Here is a 20943-nt window from a genome sequence, read left to right as displayed (position 1 = left end):
TCTCCGCCCCTCCCTATCGCTCTCCGCTGCTGAAACACATGCATTCATATCATCAAGACTAGATTACTGTAACAGCATCCTCTACGGCTCACCAAACACTATCCTCAATAAACTCCAATATGTCCAAAACTCTGCTGCCCGCATGCTCACCTCCACCCGTCGCTCTGATCACATCACCCCTGTCCTCCACGACCTCCACTGGCTTCCAATCAAATACAGGATACATTTTAAAATACTACTCATCACATTTAAAGCCCTCAACAACCTTGCCCCTCCCTACCTGTCCGATCTCCTCCACCATCACACGCCCACCCGTCGCCTTAGGTCTGCAGATGCCAACCTCCTAACACCTCCCACGACCAAGCTCCGGACCTGGGGCGACAGGGCCTTTGCTGCTGCTGCCCCCTCCATCTGGAATGCCCTCCCCAGCCATATCCGTGATGCAAACACCCTGACATCTTTAAAATCAGCCCTCAAAACTCACCTTTTCAATCTTGCTTTTGACCTCTAATTCTGTCGGTTTTATTTTATTTTGTCATGTATTATTTTTGTTCTGTTTTTGTTCTGTTTTTTGTTTTGCCATAGTTTTGTCTCTCCTACCCATGTAAAGCGTCTTTGAGCACCTGGAAAAGCGCTATGATAGATGTATTATTATTATTATCTTTCATTTTGGCACTAAACCAAAATGAAAAATGGAACGAAACCCATAAAAGAGCCACACAGCAGCATTCTAGGCCTGTTTCACTTGTGGTGTTTCATTTGTGGTTTGCTTCTGAATGAAACAGTGTTCCGACAGGATTGAAAGGGCAAGGCCACACACACGCCTCAGGGTTTCTGTCAATAATGTCTGAACGTGCACCACTCTCTCCTACAGCAATATATCAGAGAGAGAACCCTCGGGTTGGTGATGTCACATGAATGTGATGTCACATGAAGGTGGCTTTGTGAAGCCACCTTGAGTTGAGTTGTCACATCCATGAGGTCTATATATACTAGTATTGCTAAGAGGTCAGTACCTCAACCTGAAGAGCTCACACGTAATTTTTGAGCCCACAAAGTTAGCGCCCCATTTGTTTGTTTGTAAGCCCCAGATTGGTATTGCAAGCTGACCTCACAAATTCAGTGGTTGTCTCTCTAATCTCTAGGTTTAGGAGAGAGAGTGGTGCATGTTGAATTGGCCTCTGGCTCTGGCAGATCAAGAACGTTATGTGAATTCTAAAGATGGATGGCATCCACCCTCTATTGTGACTCAGGACTTTGATCCTGAACCAGAGATAACGGCAAGATGGTGAGTGACATGAGCCCTCTCTCTCCATGTAGGAGCAGTGGGGACAACGTTTTATACAACTGGAGGGTTGAAATGGGATTATATAAAAATTGATGATGATTTTATATGATCTACTCTGCAGATAGTGCAGGATTGGTAGCAAATTAAATTATATTTTTTATAAGAATGGCATCTTTGGTATGAAAATACAAGAAAATGCCACTTTGCCAAATCTCTGGCATGTATTGGCAAACAGATCTGTGCTGCAAAACATCCAGGGACATGAAGCCACTTTTCCACTTTACGAGGCTGTTTTAGAGTCAATTGAAATACGTTCCATATCAGCCACAGAGATGTTTCATTCTTTATGTCTCGACTGCAGCCTGTAAGGGTTTATTTTGGCCCAATTACCTGATAACCTGATGTAGCCTAGACTTTCCTTTTCCAAACTGACCACGGGAAACAAAGACTGGCCTTCGGGGTCGGCGGCTAGCCAACGCCTGCTAACAGCACTTAGCCTTGAAGCATCTTTACCCCCCCCCCCCCACACACACACACTTGCACATACACCACAGGCAACACTAAACACCTCTCATTACCACCACCATGCCCTCCGCCCCAGGAGCTGGAAGCTACCCCACTTAATACAAACACAGGCTGTGAACATGCAAACTCACGCACGCACGCACGGACGCACGCACGCACGCACACACACACACACACACACACACACACACACACACACACACACACACACACACACACACACACACACACGAACACACGCACACACACAAACACAAACACCCCTCAAAGCATGAGGAGTCTCCTTACATAATACATTGTGATTGACGCTGCTGAGAGGTGTGTGTGTGTGTGTGTGTGCATGTGTGTGTGTGGGGTGTGGGGGGGGGGGGGGGTTGTCAAACAAAGACCTCTTTATCTGTTATGCGGATGAGACCAGTGTTGTCCGATATGGGCCTCAACCTCGTCTGGTCTGAGGGGGGAAATTGGTCAGACAGTTTATTTAGGTCTAAACTCCGACCTGACCTGACCCTATAGTGCTATGGAGTCATGCCAACTGATGCCACCCTGCCAGGCCTGTGGAACTAATGGGGGATAAGCGTTGTGTCACACAGGTTGTGTGTTAGTCCTGCATTCAAACATACTTTTAAATATTGTCGGGCTGATAATCATAGTATTCAATCTCAGACATCTTGGTTGCAAACAGCAGGTGATTGTAATGAAATAGCGGGTGATTATCATTAACCTCTTAACTGGCACCCAGAAAAGTGGTAATTTTTTTACTTGAACTTGAGGACTGCATACTTTTTTTGCAAACCAAAATACTATACTTTATACTTATAGCACATGCATGAGCCTGGTCTCTTTTGAAAGATAACATTCTGACGTTTCTGATACACTAAATTCACTTTTAGTGCTAATGAAATAGAGTAACATAGGTCTGAACTTGTTTTGAACTTGAACTTGTGTACTCGTTATTCTGTAGTTGCAATATCCAAAAGGATATTTTATTGATATGGCTGAAACACCCTGGGTCCATAGCCTGAAGTATTGTATAGTACATGTCCAAACTTCATAAAAATGAGTGATTAGGAGCGATTTTGGTCAAATGTGAGAACAAAAAAAGCTGCAGGTTTCAGCTTTCTCATAGACTCCAATGCATTCGGCGCATTTATTTCTTTTCTTTTTGCCAACAGCAATACAATATGTCAGTACAATCAAGATTGATTGATTGAATGAACATTTTATTAACAGATTGCAGAATGGGTACAATACAGTACGGCTCAATACACACAATTGTTAAGGGGATGCAGACCAGAGAAAGACTTTCGTCTTGTTTACATCAGAGTCCCCCATTTTCAATTCATAATGAATTGTAAGTAAGGGTGCAACTTGCTCCGTGCAATCCATTCTTTGTGGATCTAGCCCTATGTTTCCTACTATGGGCATAGCCCTTGACAAAGCTGCGGTACCCTTTATGTGTTTTTGAACTGTATTCCAGATTTTCAGTGTATGTTTGATCCATATATTAGTTATTCTAACTTTCCCCTGCGATTCTTTACTCATAAATGGGATGGTGGATATTGATATTCCTGGTATGGAGTTTTGTCCATTTTGAGTGTGGATTGTGTTACTATAGATTGAAATAGGAAGAGTAGTCTTGGTAGAATATGCATCCCGATTCCTCACTGACTCTATCCTGCCAAAAAAGGACAGGGGTAGTAAATCCCATCTATCTAGATATTTTGAAATGTCTTTAATCAGTTTGTCATGGTTTGAGGAGAATAGTTGTGTAGTCTTGGGTGTAAGAACAACACCAAGATATCTGAATCCCTGTTTGGATTTTTTAAAAGAGACCAAATCATCTAATTGGGATGGCCATTCCCTGACTATCACCATGGCTTCGGATTTGTTTGTATTAATCTTATATCCTGAAACTTTACTGTATTCACTTAGGCTATGTAGAAGTGCGGGGACAGGGTTTTCCAAAAATAATAATATATCGTCTGCGAATAGTGCTAATTTGTGTTGATCATTTCCTTCATCATGAATTCCTCGTATTAAGGGATTAGACCTTATTAGTTCAGCTAGTGGTTCAATGCTGAGCGTGAACAAGGAGGGTGAAAGGGCGTCGCCCTGGCGCGTACCGCGCCCCAGAGAGAAGAACCCCGAGCAGTGTCCATTTACCCTAACTCTAGATCTGGGGTTTTTATAAAACGTTTTGATCCATTCAGAAAACTTATCATGAAAGCCCATACGCCTGAGTGTCTGATTTAAGAAGGTCCAATCGACCCTATCAAATGCCTTCTCTGCATCTAAGCTGAGAAGCATTGACGGGGCGTCCCCTCTGGCTGCGATTGATTGTAGGTTCAAGGCTCTTCTAACATGATCAGTTCCCTGCCTGTTGTTAATGAAACTGGTTTTGTTTTTGTATTCTATTTGCTATAATGGAGGTCAGTATCTTTAAATCCATGTAGAGAAGGCTGATTGGACGATATGACATACATTGGGTTGGGTCTTTATTGTCCTTGTGGATAACACTTATCACTGCATCCAGCCCTGGTGGTTTCCCTTTGTCCAGAGCATACAGTAGTTATAGAGCCTGCATAACACTGGGGTTAGCTAATTTACAAATATCTTATAGTACTCTCCTGGGAAGCCGTCTACTCCTGGGGACTAGTTATTTTTTATTTCGAGTATACTATTCGGCGCATTTTTTACTTTTTACTTTCTGTTTTCGCTCGTGACTTTTCAACTAGATCCCTGATTCGCTCATCCCCATGTGGGGTATCATTGGAAAGCCACACTCATTGGTTACAACCCTGTCCAATCATTTTCGAGATTGCCAAATGATTGACGGAGCTAGAGCCTCGGGAGTCGCAGGTGGTATTAGAAAAAATAGACCTTTTAGACAGAAACGGCAATCAACAGGCAACAAATAGGGCTTTAATTAGATCTATATTAAAAATATGCACACCCGAGCCGCTAGAGGCGCCAGTGGGCAAATCGTCCTCAAAACGTCCCGTGGCCGGGTCGGTGCCAGTTAAGAGTTCAATTACAACTGTGGCCAATGTGCTGTGCCATATTGTAGCCTATGGAAAAACATGAAAACTACTATGAATAATGATCTTGCTATGGCATGGGGTACATCCTGTCAAGCCATTATTTTATTTTAAAAACAGAAATCAGTGCACTCTCCTTGTGTATTCTCTCTCTCTTTCTATCTCTCTAAGTGAATTCCAGACATGGAATTGGCAGTTAGAACCGAGTCACTGTCGTGCGTTGGGTTTAATCCCAGGAAATGGGATTCCCAGGAATCCAAACTATTTCCCATTTCCCAAGAAATATGATAAACATTTCTCTTATTTTTATTTTTTTTTAATATTTTAATATATTTAGAAAATACTGTATGTGCGGTTTACTTTTGTTAAAACATGTGCAACAGCTGTGTGTGCACACAACACACAAGGCTCATGCTTCGTCAGGACACAACTGGTGGGTATGATGCTGGTGGCCATTGCTCAAACTGGGACAGTGCCATGCCAAAAGAATACCATTATACTGGTTTTATGCCTCGTCATATTTTAGCAGAAGAAAGCCACTGATTTAAATTTCAGGCACGCGACGATAAAGGTTGTTTTTATATCAATATACAGTAGGTGACACCCCCCCCCCCCCACAGAAAGGTCAGACAGAAAATGGCATTAGACCGGCCCTACTGTAATTTAGGTGAATTACAGTAGACCCGGTCTAATGCCATTTTCTGTCTGACCTCCAGAAATTGCATGCACCTTGCAAAATTAGATTTAAAAATATTATGTGGGGTGTAAAATTCACTCTGTCAAAGTCAATCTAATAAAGTTGTGCTGATAAAACCATTTGATTCCTATCAAACTTTGATTAGAAATGTCATTACTGAGTGTTAAGGGGGTGCATGCATTATTCAGCAGAACTGATTGTTGCTGTCGTGCCGACTAACTTGGAGTAAAGCATCCCCTATTGTTTCAGCCTAGGCCATTCAGATAATTTATCATCATTGATGAACCTGACAAAGAAGATTATATCCTTTTTAAACAGTAGCCTACTTTGTCTTAAAAATCATTACCTACATACATGCTGGGTGTCATAGCAGCATGGGGGAGTGGGGTCAGGGCCGTAGCCAGGGTTTAGAAATTAGGGAGGTCCATTTATTTTTTTGGCCCAGACCGGCCCACCATAATCGGTCGGACACCACCCACCAGTACACCATCCTTGCGGTCCCCTTAAATATGCGTACCTACTGTACTATTCCCCCAAACCACTACAAAGCTGGGTAGTAAGTGCCATGGACAAGTGGACCAGTGCAAGTGGACCAGTGTACTCACTCGCTTTTGGCTGAATCTTGTTTTGGGTGGTGATGTAAAAAAAAACTGCATCATAGCAGGCTCAGGATGGGCAAAGTAGTCTATAGCCTGTTCATCCCTGTCTCTCTCCTCCACAACCTGACTTGACTAGACATAAGGAGAGAGAGAGAGATGATTACAATTAACTGGTACATTCAGGTCCAGAATTGTTGGAATTCCCTGACAAAGATGTGCAAAAAGCTGTACAATTTAAACAATACCATACTGGTAATGAGAAAATAGTTGTTTATTCAATGAATGCATGGAGCTGTTCCACCTTATTTTATTTGATACTAACTACTCAGTTCATACAGATTTCAAGTATCCAAATATCAATGATGAATATTGCATAAGGTTTACACAGTTAATAGATCACCTTTTTGTTTTATATTCATGTTCAGAGAGGAGTAATAGTTAGATCTTTGTATGTGTGATTTATATGGCAATTAAATCAATGGTGTGCTTGTTTGTTTGGGGAGTTTGACCTACAGTTAATGTGCCTACCACGTAAAGGTGCATGCTCAATGGACAGCACAAGGTGGAGACTAGAGCTACCACAGATAGTAATAAGTTATAACAGTAAGTAATCCATACCATATATCCTAATAGTTACCTTACCACACTATGACCATACTTGGCTCAAAATAAACTTTGCTGCCTGTTGTGAATGTGTTTTTCCCCTGTAGGCTAATAAGTAGGCATAAGTAGGCATACATTTTTGCAGTTGAGCAAAAATTCGCAGTTTAGTAGGCTATACGCTGTGTTTTTATCTCTTCCATCAAGGACCACCTTGGAAATACGTGTTTTAATTAAGGCCGGGCCGTTAACGCCGTTACCGGGCTAAGTTAACGGCGGACTCTTATCGCGCGATAAAAGAATTACCGCTGTTAATCTATTCTCAAAATTGGGTCTGGGAGCCAATTACATTAGCTGATGTATACCTGGTCGAATTACTCTGTGTGTGTGTGTGTGTGTGTGTGTGTGTGTGTGTGTGTGTGTGTGTGTGTGTGTGTGTGGCTATTCAGCCAATTGCTGAATACATGAGAAGAGAAAGGAGCGGTTTCAAGGGTGTTTAATGGAAATTGAGCAACACAGGAATTGGGGGGAAATAGAACGGGGTTAATGTTCTGTCCTGTGGCTGCCACGGCGGCAGTGAGCGAGCAAGCGGTCCTGGTGCTTGTCGGGGGAGCTGCTGGGTGGCAGCGGGAGAATAGGTGTTCCTCTTCGGGAACGGTGACGTCCAGACAGGGACGCTGGAGCTGCTGGGTGGCAGCGGGAGAATAGGTGCTCCTCTTCGGGAACAGGTGACGTCCAGACAGGGATGCTGGAGCTGCTGGGTGGCAGCGGGAGAATAGGTGTTCCTCTTCGGGAACAGGTGACGTCCAGACAGGGACGTCGGTCCTTTGGGGCACAGGAGAGAAACGGGTTAGAGTAAGCCAATACACAGAGGGTATCTAGCAGTAGAGCTTGTGGCAGAGACGTCGTATCTGGGCAGTGGTAATTAATACCACGACAGCTTCTGGTCAGCGTCGAGGTGCAGATAGTCCCCTCATCAGGGGAGGATAGGGTGCAGCTGGGGAGAGTGGGGTGCTTGCCCGTGTGTGAATTAGGGGGATGGAATACAGCTGGGTGAATGAGGGTGAAGGAAGGGGTGACTGAAGAAAGAGAGGATGATGAGGAGTGCGCAGTGGATAGAGAGGGGGATGAAGAGGAGCGTGTGGAGGACGTGAGGGGAAAAGGAGGGGGAGTGAAGTAGGCCCGTGCTGTGATTATGACAGACAGAGTATGTAGAGGAAGTATCACGCGAGTGAGACTTGACATCTGTTGAATGGAAGCACGATACATTAGCAGAGCCAAGTTATTCGTGCTGCCCCACGCTTTTAACACTTTGAGAGCCAGTCCGTGTTTTCCTTTTTACCCCCTTGAATGCCCAAATCCACTCCAATGTTAACTTAAAGGGGAACTATTTTACTATTTCTTTCACTATTTGGGCACTTTTACACAATTCCTGTGAGTTTATGGAACACCTCTGTAATTATAAATTTTTTTAATTCATTGTTTTGGATTTCTAATCAAGTCCTCAAAAACAGCATTTTTCTACCTCAAGATCTCGAGCCGTTTTGGGCTCCTAAACCACTGTGTGGCCTGGTGGCATCTGCCACATTATCATGCAGGGGAGAGTGCTCTCTCTCTCTCACAAATCATCACATTTTCAGATGACTCAGTTCAGTGAGGGTGAATATTGTGAGAGGAGAATTGGAAGAATGCGCCAATATGAGAATTAGAGACATAGATCATATTAATATAAGTCCACATAGCTAGGAAACAATGCTAAACACTGAAAAAGGCCATTTATAAGATAGTTTCCCTTTAATATCGCCTAATCTATGTTTTAAATTATGGCTATGTGTCTAATCTGCCCGTCGCTTATCAAAGACTCATTTTCCAGTCAACATTGTCAAAGCAGATTGTTTCTTTATCGCTTCATTTCCGTTTGATAGCATTTTGAAAATCACTCGTTTTCACGGAAAAAACAACCCATTCTATGATAATCGCCTTTTACTGGAATATTCTAGAACGTTGTCATTTGTCGGCCTATTTATGAATCGTTTTCAAATAAACGCTAGATAATTGATAGTATAATTATGTGTGCGCACGCACGCTCGTGCCGCACGCTGATAATCGTTGCTCTTATTTCCTGATGGCTTTTACAGTCAAAACAGCTATATCACATATAGGGGAAACGCTTATATATCCGTGAAAACGAGTCTGATTATCCTAAGACTGATAACATAGATTCCTTACCTGAGATCAGATGGTATCCAAATGGATTATTCCAATTCCTGATCACCATTCGAAAAAAATCGATCATTGTATTGATCAACTGTGTGTACAGTAGAACAGCGGTTCTCAACAGGGGTTCCGCGGCACACAGGGGTGCTGCGGAGAGCTGCCAGGGGTGCCGCGAGATGCCTGATGGGAATGTTTCTTTAAGAATATAGAATGACAACTATTTAACTAAACAAATAGTCTATCTAGTGCTTCATGTGTATACAATAATTGCCTAATCTAATAACATGAACTATAAAAGAAATCGATCAAAATGTCTTCACACGTTTCGTAAAGTTATTATAGAAACTTTACCAACTTAACGTCCGCGGCAGGCGTCATTGCTTTTACCAACAGATTTTCCAACGCATTTACATTTACATTTACATTTAGTCATTTAGCTGACGCTTTTATCCAAAGCGACTTACAAGTTCTGTGCGACAAGACAGCAATAAGGGTATAACTCTATCAGCTGAGTAACAATGTTCATCAAAGTGTTGCGTGTTACAGTGTAGGTTAGTTTATTAGGACAAGTGCATGACATTAAGGTTAGTCGGGGTTACATTTTTTTTTTTTTTTTTTTATCATTTCAGATAATGGTTGAAGAAGTGAGTCTTTAGTCGACGGCGAAAGATTGGACGGGATTCGGCTGTCCTAACTGGGATGGGTAGTTCATTCCACCATTGTGGGGCAAGGACTGAGAATAGGCGGCTTCTCTTTGATGACCCTCCGGGAGCTTGGATAGGAGTAGATCTGAGGCGGCCAGAAGATGCAGAGCGTAGGGGTCTTGAGGGTGTGTAGTTAGAGACCATTGACCGGAGGTAGGCGGGAGCGGTTCCCTTTGCCGCACGGTATGCTAGGTCGAGGGCCTTGAAGCGGATACGTGCAGCAATGGGGAGCCAGTGCAGGTCCCTAAGAAGTGGGGTGACATGGGCCGACTTCGGTAGGTTTGAGATCAGGCGGGCCGCTGCGTTTTGAATGAGTTGAAGAGGCTTGGTGGCAGTGGCCGGGAGGCCAGCTAGCAGTGCGTTGCAGTAGTCGAGGCGGGAGATGACTGTTGATTGGACGAGGAGTTGGGTGGCTTCTTTTGTCAGGAAGGGGCGTATCCTTCTGACGTTGCTCAGGAGGAATCTGCAGGTTCTGGTTGTCGCTGCGATGTGAGCAGAGAAGTTCAGCTGGTCGTCGAGGACAACACCAAGGTTCTTGGCGGTCGGCGACGCGGTCACAGCTGCATTCTCGACTGTGATGGAGAGGTCGGTCAGGGGGGAGGATTTGGCCGGCAAGTGGAGCAATTCTGTTTTGCTTAGGTTCAGTTTGAGGTGGTTGGTCGTCATCCAGGCGGAGATGTCGGACAGACAGGCCGAGATCCGCTCAGAGACGTGGATATCTGAGGGAGGGAAGGAGAGGAAGAGTTGAGTATCATCGGCATAACAATGATATGAGAAGCCATGAGACGTGATAATGTTACCCAGTGATTTAGTGTAGAGGGAGAAGAGAAGGGGTCCTAGGACCGAGCCCTGGGGGACACCCGTCCGGAGGGGGCGGGTGGCCGACAGAGTCCCTCTCCATGACACTTGGTAGGAGCGGTCATTGAGGTATGATGTCAGCCATGTCAGCGCAGATCCAGCCACTCCCATTCCTGCGAGGGCCGCGAGGAGGATCTGATGGTTGACTGTGTCGAAGGCTGCAGATAGATCTAGGAGAATCAGGACAGAGGAGAGGCCTTTCGCTTTTGCTAAGTGAAGTGCCTCTGTGACCGCAATGAGGGCCGTTTCTGTGGAGTGGCCAGTCCGGAAGCCAGACTGATTGGGGTCTAGGAGGTCATTCTGTAAGAGATAAGCAGTAAGTTGGTTGGATACAGCACGTTCAAGTGTTTTAGAAAGGAAGGAGAGAAGAGAGACAGGACGATAGTTGGCTATGACGGTGGGGTTCAGGGTTGGTTTTTTTATGAGGGGCGTGACTCTGGCTTGTTTTAGGGAGGTGGGGACCACCCCCGAGTTGAGTGAGGAGTTGATGGTTGCAGTTAGGAATGGGAGGATGTCCGGTGCTATGGTCTGGAGGAGTGGGGAGGGTAGCTGGTCCAGCTGGCATGTAGTCGGACGGTTCGACGTTACCAGTGTCAGGGTCAGAGCAGTAGCATTCGTGTGACGTCACATCACGGATCCTATCTCCGTTACAGAGCCGGCTCGCGGCTCTGGTCCGTTATCAAGGAAATGCAAAGCGATAATAATCACTAAATGCATTCAGTGCTGGATCTAATCAAATGGATTTATCGAGACACGTTATGGAAAGTTCAAGACCGGATCACACAGCTTCTGAAAAGTGCTTTACACGCGACGGTGATGGGCTACTCGCCAAGTGCAGACCAAGTGAGTGCTGCTGTGTTATGATTATTATGACAAGTAATTCACGATGCAGCACTTTTTTTTTTAAACTTTGGCCATTTCCCTGGCTCTTTTATACGTTTATCGCATTTATACTTGGTCAAGTTCGACCGACAGAAGCAGGCTGAAAGGGTTCAGATGGGGGGGAAGACACTCTGGGAAAGGCACGGCTGCAGTCCGGGATTCGAACTCGCTCAGCCCCAGATCCGTGACGAGCACGGTTGTCCACGGCGCTGAAATAGCACTCGCGGTACGTGGTGAGCTACTGGAGCTCCCCTACGATGCAGCACTTAAGGTGTTGATACCATTCAGCACCACATATTTGTGTGAAGCTGGATTTTCATCCATGACAGCTCTGAAAACCAAATATAGGGCCAAGTTGAGCCTTGAGGATGACATGCGTGTTGCCTTGTCATCGATCTCCCCACGTATTGACCGTATCATTAGCCAGAAGCAGCAGCAGACCTAGCCCCTTTCGTGACTGTGATGCACCGAGTGAATCCACAGTCACTTGCTCCTAAATAGGAAACCAACCTAGATTCACCCTGAAGGACTGGTTCTAACCGAACCGTTCGTTATACAAGAATCACAGAGACATTTCAAAGGTACTCACAGTTGCACGAGGGTTTCGGACAGAGATACGGGATGGTTTGAAAGCTCGGCGTTGCTAATAAACATTGTAAATAATTGTTATAAACTGGTCAGCACTGCATTATTTCCGGCGTTGGGTGCATGATGCGCATGCGCTGTGATCACAACCAGGCAGCCAACGCCGGAAATAATGCCGTTTTGAGCAGTTGATAAAAATTATTTAAAATGTTTATTAGCAACGCCGAACTTTCAAACCACCCCGTATCTCTGTCCGAACCCCTCGTGCAACTGTGAGCACCATTGCCATGTCTCTGTGATACATGTATAACGAGCGGTTCGGCCAGAACTAGTCCTTCATGATCAACATACGTTGGTTTCCTATTGAGGAGCAAGTGACTGTGGATTCACTCGGTGCATCACAGTCACGGAAGGGGCTACAGCAGACCTCACACTGAGCTAGAAATGTCCACAAGTGCTTATTTTCTGTATTTATTTATAATTTGAGACATTTTGAGAAATGGTCACACTAGTTATTTTTTTTTGGAAAACAGTGCAGCTGCAACAGAGCACTTTATTGATATTTTTCTGTATTTAAAAAAATAAATACATGATTTTCTGTTTGAGAAATGGTCACACTATGTTGTTTTTATGGAAAACAGTGCAGCTGCAACAGAGCACTTTATTGATATTTTTCTGTATTTAAAAAAATAAATACATGATTTTCTGTTTGAGAAATGGTCACACTATGTTATTTTTATGGAAAACAGTGCAGCTGCAACAGATAGCACATTAGTAATCCTTTTCTGTAATTAAAAAAAAATTGAGTTTGAGAAATGGTCACACTATTGCTATATTTATTTATACATTTAGACCTGAAACGCCTGCTAATAATGCATTATATAGCCTGCATATACACACAAATGTGTTTCCCGGTTTCAATGGGTTAAATAAACGTTATTTTGAAAGCAAGCACTTTTGTCATCATCACCGGAAAAGTCTTTACCGTATGTAGGGGTGCCCTGGAATATTTATTTGGACACAGGGGTGCCTTGGCAGCAGAAAGGTTGAGAACCCCTGCAGTAGAACACATAATCCCCGCTGCTCTTCAGGCTCCGGAGTGATGCCGGTCGATGCCGGCTGCGTGAGTGAGACGTAAAATGTGGAGTCAGAAATCCTTTCTCCCATTCACTTTCATTGAGTCCAATCCAAAAGGGCGATTTACCATCTGGGAGACGATAGGGGGTGCTTTTTTCACATCTGAGAGCCTGGGGTGACTGGATCTCCAATGGTAGGCTCACTTGATGCAATATGATTTCAGATCGCTAATAATAAAAAAAAACGAGAAAAAACGAATATTCTCGTGATGGGCATTCAACCAGCGGGGGGTAAACCCGAGAAAAGCCGTGAGTGGCATTCAAAGTGTTAAAGGGGAACTATTTTACTATTTATTTCACTATTTGGGCACTTTTACACAATTCCTGTGAGTCTATGGAACACCTCTGTAATATATATATTTTTTTTATTCATTGTTTTGTATTTCTAATCAAGTCCTCAAAAACAGCATTTTTCTACCTCAAGATTTCGAGCTGTTTTGAGCCTGGGCTCCTAAACCACTGCGCCGGGCCTGCTGAGCGTTGTGTTCGCCTGAACATTAACATGCAGCAGTGACTATATGACATCACATATAGGCACATTTTCAAACGACTCAGTTCAGTGAGGGTGAATATTGTGAGAGGAGAATTGGAAGAATGCACCAATATGAGAATTTTGAGACATAGATCATATTAATATAAGTTCACATAGCTAGGAAACAATGCTAAACACTCAAAAAGGCCATTTATAAGATAGTTCCCCTTTAAGGTATGAGCAGGCTAAACACCTTTTTTGTTGGTAAATCTATTCCATCATTTCTGACCTACAACTCTTATATGTTGTGTAGACATTGATGTGGTGGGTGCTAACGTTACATTTGAAAAATGTGTTTGTTCCTAATGTGTGTTCATAATTCTGTCACTGTTTGATGTCACAAAGAAGGGTGTATCCGAAAGCTGTCTACAACATTTGTAACAGGTGATAAAAGTAAACAAATAATTAACTGTATTAGACATTTGTTAATGATGAATATGCTTCACTTCAGATTAGGGCACACAATAGCATCTGCAAATGATTTATAGATGTTTTATGAATGTCTTAACAAATCATTTGTTAAATATGAAAAGACAAGTCTGGTAATTGCTTCGTGTGTATTCATAAAAGTCCACAAATAAACAAACTATTAGACATTTGTTAATGATGAATAGGCTTCACTTTAGATTAGGGCACACTAGCATCTGCAAATGATTTATAGATGTTTTATGAATGTCTTAACAAATCATTTATTGAACATGAACAAATAAATGGAGGTACAGTATAGTAGTTTTTTCATATCCATTTTTCAAAGCATCTACAAATGTGTTACTAGTACTACACATTAAATAACATTATTTAATGATGAACAAATCAAGTACAAACAATGTTGATAATGAGTTATAAATAATGTAGAACTAATTTGTAAATGTTACACAAATATAGTTATAAATTATTTAATAATAATTTACGAATGTATATAAATGATTTGTTCATGATTAGTTCATTATCTACAAATACCTTATTCTTATAACTAGGGATGAACCGAATGGGAAATTCTTGGCCGAAACCGAATACCGAAAATAGGAAACAGTTGGCCGAAAACCGAATGCCGAAATGCCAAAAATGATTAATATAAATATATATAATGTATTTTTTTAATAAAAATTTTCAGCTACCTGATTATGGCAAAAGACATGAGTATGGCAAAACTTGGACTTCCGGTTACGCTACAACATGTAGCACACGCATTTTGCAATTGCTCCGCTCCCACTAACGCTAATTTCGTTTAAAAACATTATTTGGACAGTAAAGAAAGAGAATAGACCACATCGTATGTATTGTTAAGACCCTCTACTAACCATATCAAAAGACAATATGGTTAAAGGTGGAAAGAAGGCAGAGAAAATAACTACGGCAACTTCAACGGCGCAGGACGTAAAAAAACGAGATAGACGCGTCCTAACCGTCGCTGGTTCTGAGCCGACGGCGACAAGCTCCGAGGAGGAGAAGGAAGAGGACAACGTACCGGGATCATCGATTACGGTCCCCGAAAGAGAGTCAATAGAGACCAACATAAAAGAAGGTACAGATTCAAGCTCCGTGAGAGGGAGAGCAGCCAGATTTATGGATTCCAACGTCACTGCATCTATCTACCATATGCCGTCAACTGAAGTAAGCAGAAATCCACCCGATTTCAACACATTGTCTAACCTGATGGTAGAACAGTCTAACCTGATGAAAGAACAGTTAGAACAGTCTAACCAGATGAAAGAACAGATGGTAGAACAGTCTAACCTGATGAAAGAACAGATGGTAGAACAGTCTAACCTGATGAAAGAACAGATGGTAGAACAGTCTAACCTGCAGATTACACACATCAAGGCGCTCGAGGCAAACGTCGAGGCTAAATTCGATCGCATCGAGGCTAAATTCGATCACATCGATGAGAAATTAGAAGAAGTCAAGAAAGCGTTCGATGCACAGTCAGAGCGAATCACGACAGTGGAGATTTCGGTGACAGAAAACACAAAAGCAGTCAAGGCGAACGAAGGTATCATGACAGAGATGGGAGAAGAGATGGAAAAAGTTAAAGATGAATACCGGAGGGAAATAAAATTGCTTAAAAACGAAGTGATGGAGAGGCAACTAGAAACCCATCGTTACCACAGGCGGAATAACATCCGCATTGTGGGGCTTGATGAATCAGTGAACTGCGATGACATCAACTTTCCAAACGAGTTATCAACGATTTTGAATAACTCCGATCCAAACAAAGTGCCAGAAGTGGAACAAGTTTACAGAATTGGTTCCCAGGGGCAAAATATCAACGGGCCGAGAGTCATCATTGTCACTCTGCGGAAAACTACAACAAGGGATGAAATCATCAAATATGCTCGCAACCAACGTGGGAAGCTGAAGTATGGTGATAAACCAATATTTATCTACGAAGATTTGAGCAGAGAGGCCATCATCCGACGTCAACCATACAAAGTTGTGATGCAAAAGCTGTACACAGCCGGCCACAAGCCAAGGCTAGCATATCCGGCGCTGTTATCATTCTTGGACAATAACGGCCGCAGGTCAGGTCCATTTACACCCTTTGATGCTGAGGATTTCCTGATTCAAAATGCAGCAAATAACCCAAAGCATGACGGAAATGCCGGAATCAGTTAAGCCTCTCTCTAAATATATACCAGTGTTGGAATGACTTTATTGTGTTCATCAATGAGGTCATTCCACCAGTGTTGGAATAACATTGCTGTGTTCATCAAAGTAGCAAACGATATGCAAGTCGTATATAACAATGTGTACTGTGTATAATACGATTCATAATACATTATAATTTCAGTCTCTGGTCTCTGAGGGGACAAATAAATATCAATGCAAAAAGATCTATCTGGAATATTCTGGGTTTATCGCTCAAATGCCCTGGGTCTCTTAGATCATTCTGGAATGTAAAATAGTCTAGGCACTAGTATATTCTACAACCTTCTAGAATATAAGGCACCATGACAACGAAGCATACAACTCTAACAATAACATTCGGTGTGCATACACATAGCATATATAAATTAAATGAAGTGCAATCAGCCCTTAATAATACTTTAAAATTATCCACACATAAACGTATGGGCACAGCAAGGTTATTCTAACAATTTAAGTAATCACTCCATTAAAGGCACATTGAAGCGCTAAAAGGCGCTGCTTTTCTATCTTATCTAATCAGTTAAATCGGTTCTAGTGGCTTCTCCACGTTGATAATTATTTATCTCTTATTCCTTATCTATATCTTTCCATTGATTTTTATTTTATTAAATTTTTTCTTCTCATCACCCTATATTTTTTAAATATAATTTAACTTACATTGTTCTTTTCCAATGTTCTTCACATTAAGGTGTCAATATTACTATATATTTTTTAAATATATTGTAACTTACATTATTCTTTTCCAATGTTCTTCACATTAAGTGTCAATACTGATCTACAATCTTTTCCTTTTTTTTTTTTTTTCCCTCACACGTTGGTGGAGGGTTCAAAGGAATATGTCGATAAAGGTTTATTCTCTTTTTATTTTATTTTTTATTTTTATCTTTAGGTTATTTATCACAATACTTCATTACAGTAAGGGAAGGTGCAAGACCAAAAGCGACATTCTATTGCAATAGAATGGAAATGTTAGATCCTATGGCAATGAGCATAGGAAAATTAGGATTACAATGCTCAGGTTGGGCAATCCGGTGGACCATGGGAGAAAGTCAATCGCGGAGGATGTGTTCTTGGAACACAGGCATGTTCGACTTTCTGGGAGAGGGGAAAATAGGGGATTTTTATTTGTATATATATATGTTTTTAAGCTCAGCTCTCAACGGGACCTCATTAATTGGATGTGCATCTATTATAGCTTCATACTCCAGGAACATTACCAAAAACTACACGAAAACATGCATAGACTATGGCTAGTTTGAATATAATGGTATGGAACACCGGTGGGATAAACAAACAACACAAGCGCAAAAGCGTGCTTACACTGATGAAAAAAGAACATGTGGACGTGGCACTATTAAGCGAAACGCACATTTTAGAGGGAGACATAAATACGTTAGCGGATAACATATACCATAATATTGGTCACTCTTCTTTTGCTACGAGAACTAGAGGGGTAGCCATAGTCGTCAGACGCAAATTAAATATCGAATTGAAAGGGGTATGGTCGGATGCTGAGGGGCGCATAACTATAGCTAGGATTATACACAATAACAGGAAAATTGCATTGGCAGCGGTATATGCCCCGAATTTGTACGAAGTGGGTTTCTTCACTTCACTAACAGGAGAAATGTTAAACCATCCCGAGTACTCATACATAATAGGTGCGGATTTTAATGCCATTTGGAACCCAAGGATGGACAAAACTTACCTTTCCTTCTCCAGCGAACAAAAGAATTCATCTAAAGCATTAAAAGATTGGTCGAAATCAACAGGAGTAACTGATTTATGGCGTTCACTTAACCCCATGACCCGCAAGTACTCCTGTCGTTCGGCGAGACACAACACACTATCCAGAATTGATTACGTCTTTGCATCCCCGAGAATATTTGATAAATACGAAGTGGAAATGACACCCAATGCGCTATCAGATCACTGCTACTTAATCCTGAAAGCAACATTTGGTACATTATCTACCCGGGCCCCAAGATGGCGTTTTAATTCGATGCTGCTTAACAACAAGGAATTCATTACACAAATTAAAGAAGCTCTCACAGTATTCCTACAAGTTAATGCTAACTCGGTGCAAGATCCCAGAATATTATGGATGTCGGTAAAGAGTATGATCAAGGATTTCTCGGATAGATTTACCTCCATATTGCGCAAAAATCAAAACACAAAACTGTCTGAAATGGAAACGCTTTACTCAACGCTTTTTAATTCTTTAAAATACAACAACTCTACTAGACTAGATAACCAAGTTAACATTCTAAAGACCGAGATCAAAGCAATGTACAGACAAAAATCGGAATTGCAAATACGCAGCACTAGACAACAGCAGTACTTCCAAGGTTCTAAACCTAGTCACCTATTAGCCATGCGACTAAGAATTAATGCAAAATTTGCAGATATAACTGCCATTAGGAAACAACAAGCTCTAGTAACAGAACCCAAAATAATAAACGATACATTCAAAGAATTCTACTCCGATTTATATAACTCAGAAACGACCTTTGATCAAGACAAATTAGACACATATCTTAATCAAATTACTCTCCCTAAACTTACAGATGAAGACGCTAAACAGTTAGAAGTACCGATCACATTAGAAGAACTCAAGAAGGCCATATCCGGAATGAAAAACGGCAAAGCTCCGGGAATTGACGGTATCCCATCAGAAATGTACATTTCTTGCTGGGACATATTTGGACCCTTATTACTAAATATGATCTTATACTCAGTCAAAGAGGGAAGCTTCATCGAACACCAAAATACCGCACTCATTTCAGTTCTTCACAAAAAAGACAAAGACCCCACTGAATGCGGTAGTTACCGTCCTTTAAGCCTCCTCGGAACCGATGTCAAACTGTACTCTAAGATATTAGCCATCAGATTGCAAAAGCATATGACGTCTTTAGTTCATACGGACCAAACAGGCTTCATAAAAGGTCGCCTGATCAATGATAACATAAGGCGAATACTGCACGTACTAGATACAGACAAAGAGGACATCACACCTAAGGCGATACTATCCCTGGATGCTATGAAAGCATTTGACAGGTTGGAATGGTCGTTTCTATGGGCAGTATTGGAAAGGATGGGGTTAGGAAAAGGTTTCATTGATATGATTAAAGTACTATACAAGGACCCATCGGCCATGATTACAACAGGCACAATCATCTCCAAAATCTTTCCGGTATCACGCTCTGCCAGACAGGGTTGCCCTCTTAGTCCCGGACTATTCAATTTATCATTAGAGCCTTTAGCACAATATATAAGACAATCCCAATCCATAGAACCAATCGTAATCAAGGGCACACAACAAAAAATTTGTTTATATGCGGACGACGTAATATTGTTCATGCAAAACCCCAACACCACATTGCCTCATCTGCTCAAGTTGATTGAGAACTTTGGTGATTTATCGGGATTTAAGATAAATTGGCCGAAGTCGGCTTTCCTTCCACTTAACACCCCTGCAAAAAAAGATATAACCCTCCCAGGTGCGATACCGATGGTAAAACATTTCAGATGCTTGGGAGTGGAAATATTCCCCACCATAAGACAAACGGTGAAGCACAATTACACAAAAATACAGAACAAAATCAAGGACGACCTGGACAGGTGGGCAAAACTTAAAAACTCAGTACAGGCAAGGGTATCAATAGTTAAGATGGATGTATTACCAAGAATCAATTTCTTCAGCTCAATGCTTCCGTTACCTCCTCCAGAGGGCTACTGGAAAAGATTACAAACCTCCACATACAAATTTATTTGGAATAACAAACCACCTCGCATAAAAAGATCCACCGCACAGAGAAGTAAAGCAGACGGTGGCATGGCAGTCCCAGATTTTTTACAATATTTTAATGCCTTCACATTAAGACCATTGAAGAAGATATGGTTTGACCCCGAGGCTTTGGTATCTTGGAGAAAATTAGAAGAAAACATAGTAGCCCCACAGAGATTGAAAGACATAGCATACACTAAACTTTCAATCAAGCATTGTGAGCGAGAATTTGGCCCAATAATAACTCATGCAATCAGGACATGGCGGGAAACTCAAAGGAAATCTCCTAACAATCAAGTATGGCATAATCACACTCCCATATTCAATAACAATGCTCTCTTAATGGGAAAACGACCTATAAGATTCCCTGTATGGGAAGAAAGAGGCATACACTCATTAGGGGATATTTTTAATAACAAGGGCCTCTGTAGTTATGTCGAAATATGCATAAAGTTTAACCTCACCGAGTCCACATGGCTTTTTTACATACAGTTACGACTTTGTATGAGATCTCACGGTGTTCCATTACACATACCAATTGAACACCACAGATACCACACATTTTTCTATGACAGAGATACATTGGGAGGTTTTGTATCAGGTTTTTATTCACAATTACTAACGTCCTCGTACGAAACCCTTCAACTAGACAATGTCTGGAGGAGGGATATACCAGACCTGGAAAATGACTTTGATTGGCAAGGAGCCTGGGCAAATGTCCGACTTACATCAAGGAACCCGGATCATCAACAAATCAATCTGAACTATATTCACAGGACATACTTGACTCCTATAAGGCTGTGCAAAATGGGGCTTATACAAGACTCCAAATGCTCCCAATGT

At 42.0% G+C, this 20943-nt stretch overlaps 1 protein-coding gene across 1 annotated transcript in view; it reads left to right on the top strand.

The window, feature by feature from the left end:
- The window catches only part of LOC311246462 (chondroitin sulfate proteoglycan 5-like), a 78302-nt gene that overhangs the window by 10477 nt on the left and 46882 nt on the right, over positions 1 to 20943 (top strand). The window lies entirely within an intron of this gene.

The sequence above is a fragment of the Notolepis coatsorum genome (genome assembly GCF_963971535.1).
Source record: "Notolepis coatsorum genome assembly, chromosome: 19".
NCBI classification, from domain to species: domain Eukaryota; kingdom Metazoa; phylum Chordata; class Actinopteri; order Aulopiformes; family Paralepididae; genus Notolepis; species Notolepis coatsorum.
Note: the sequence above shows the minus strand (reverse complement) of the source record. Positions and strands in the feature narration are given on the sequence as shown.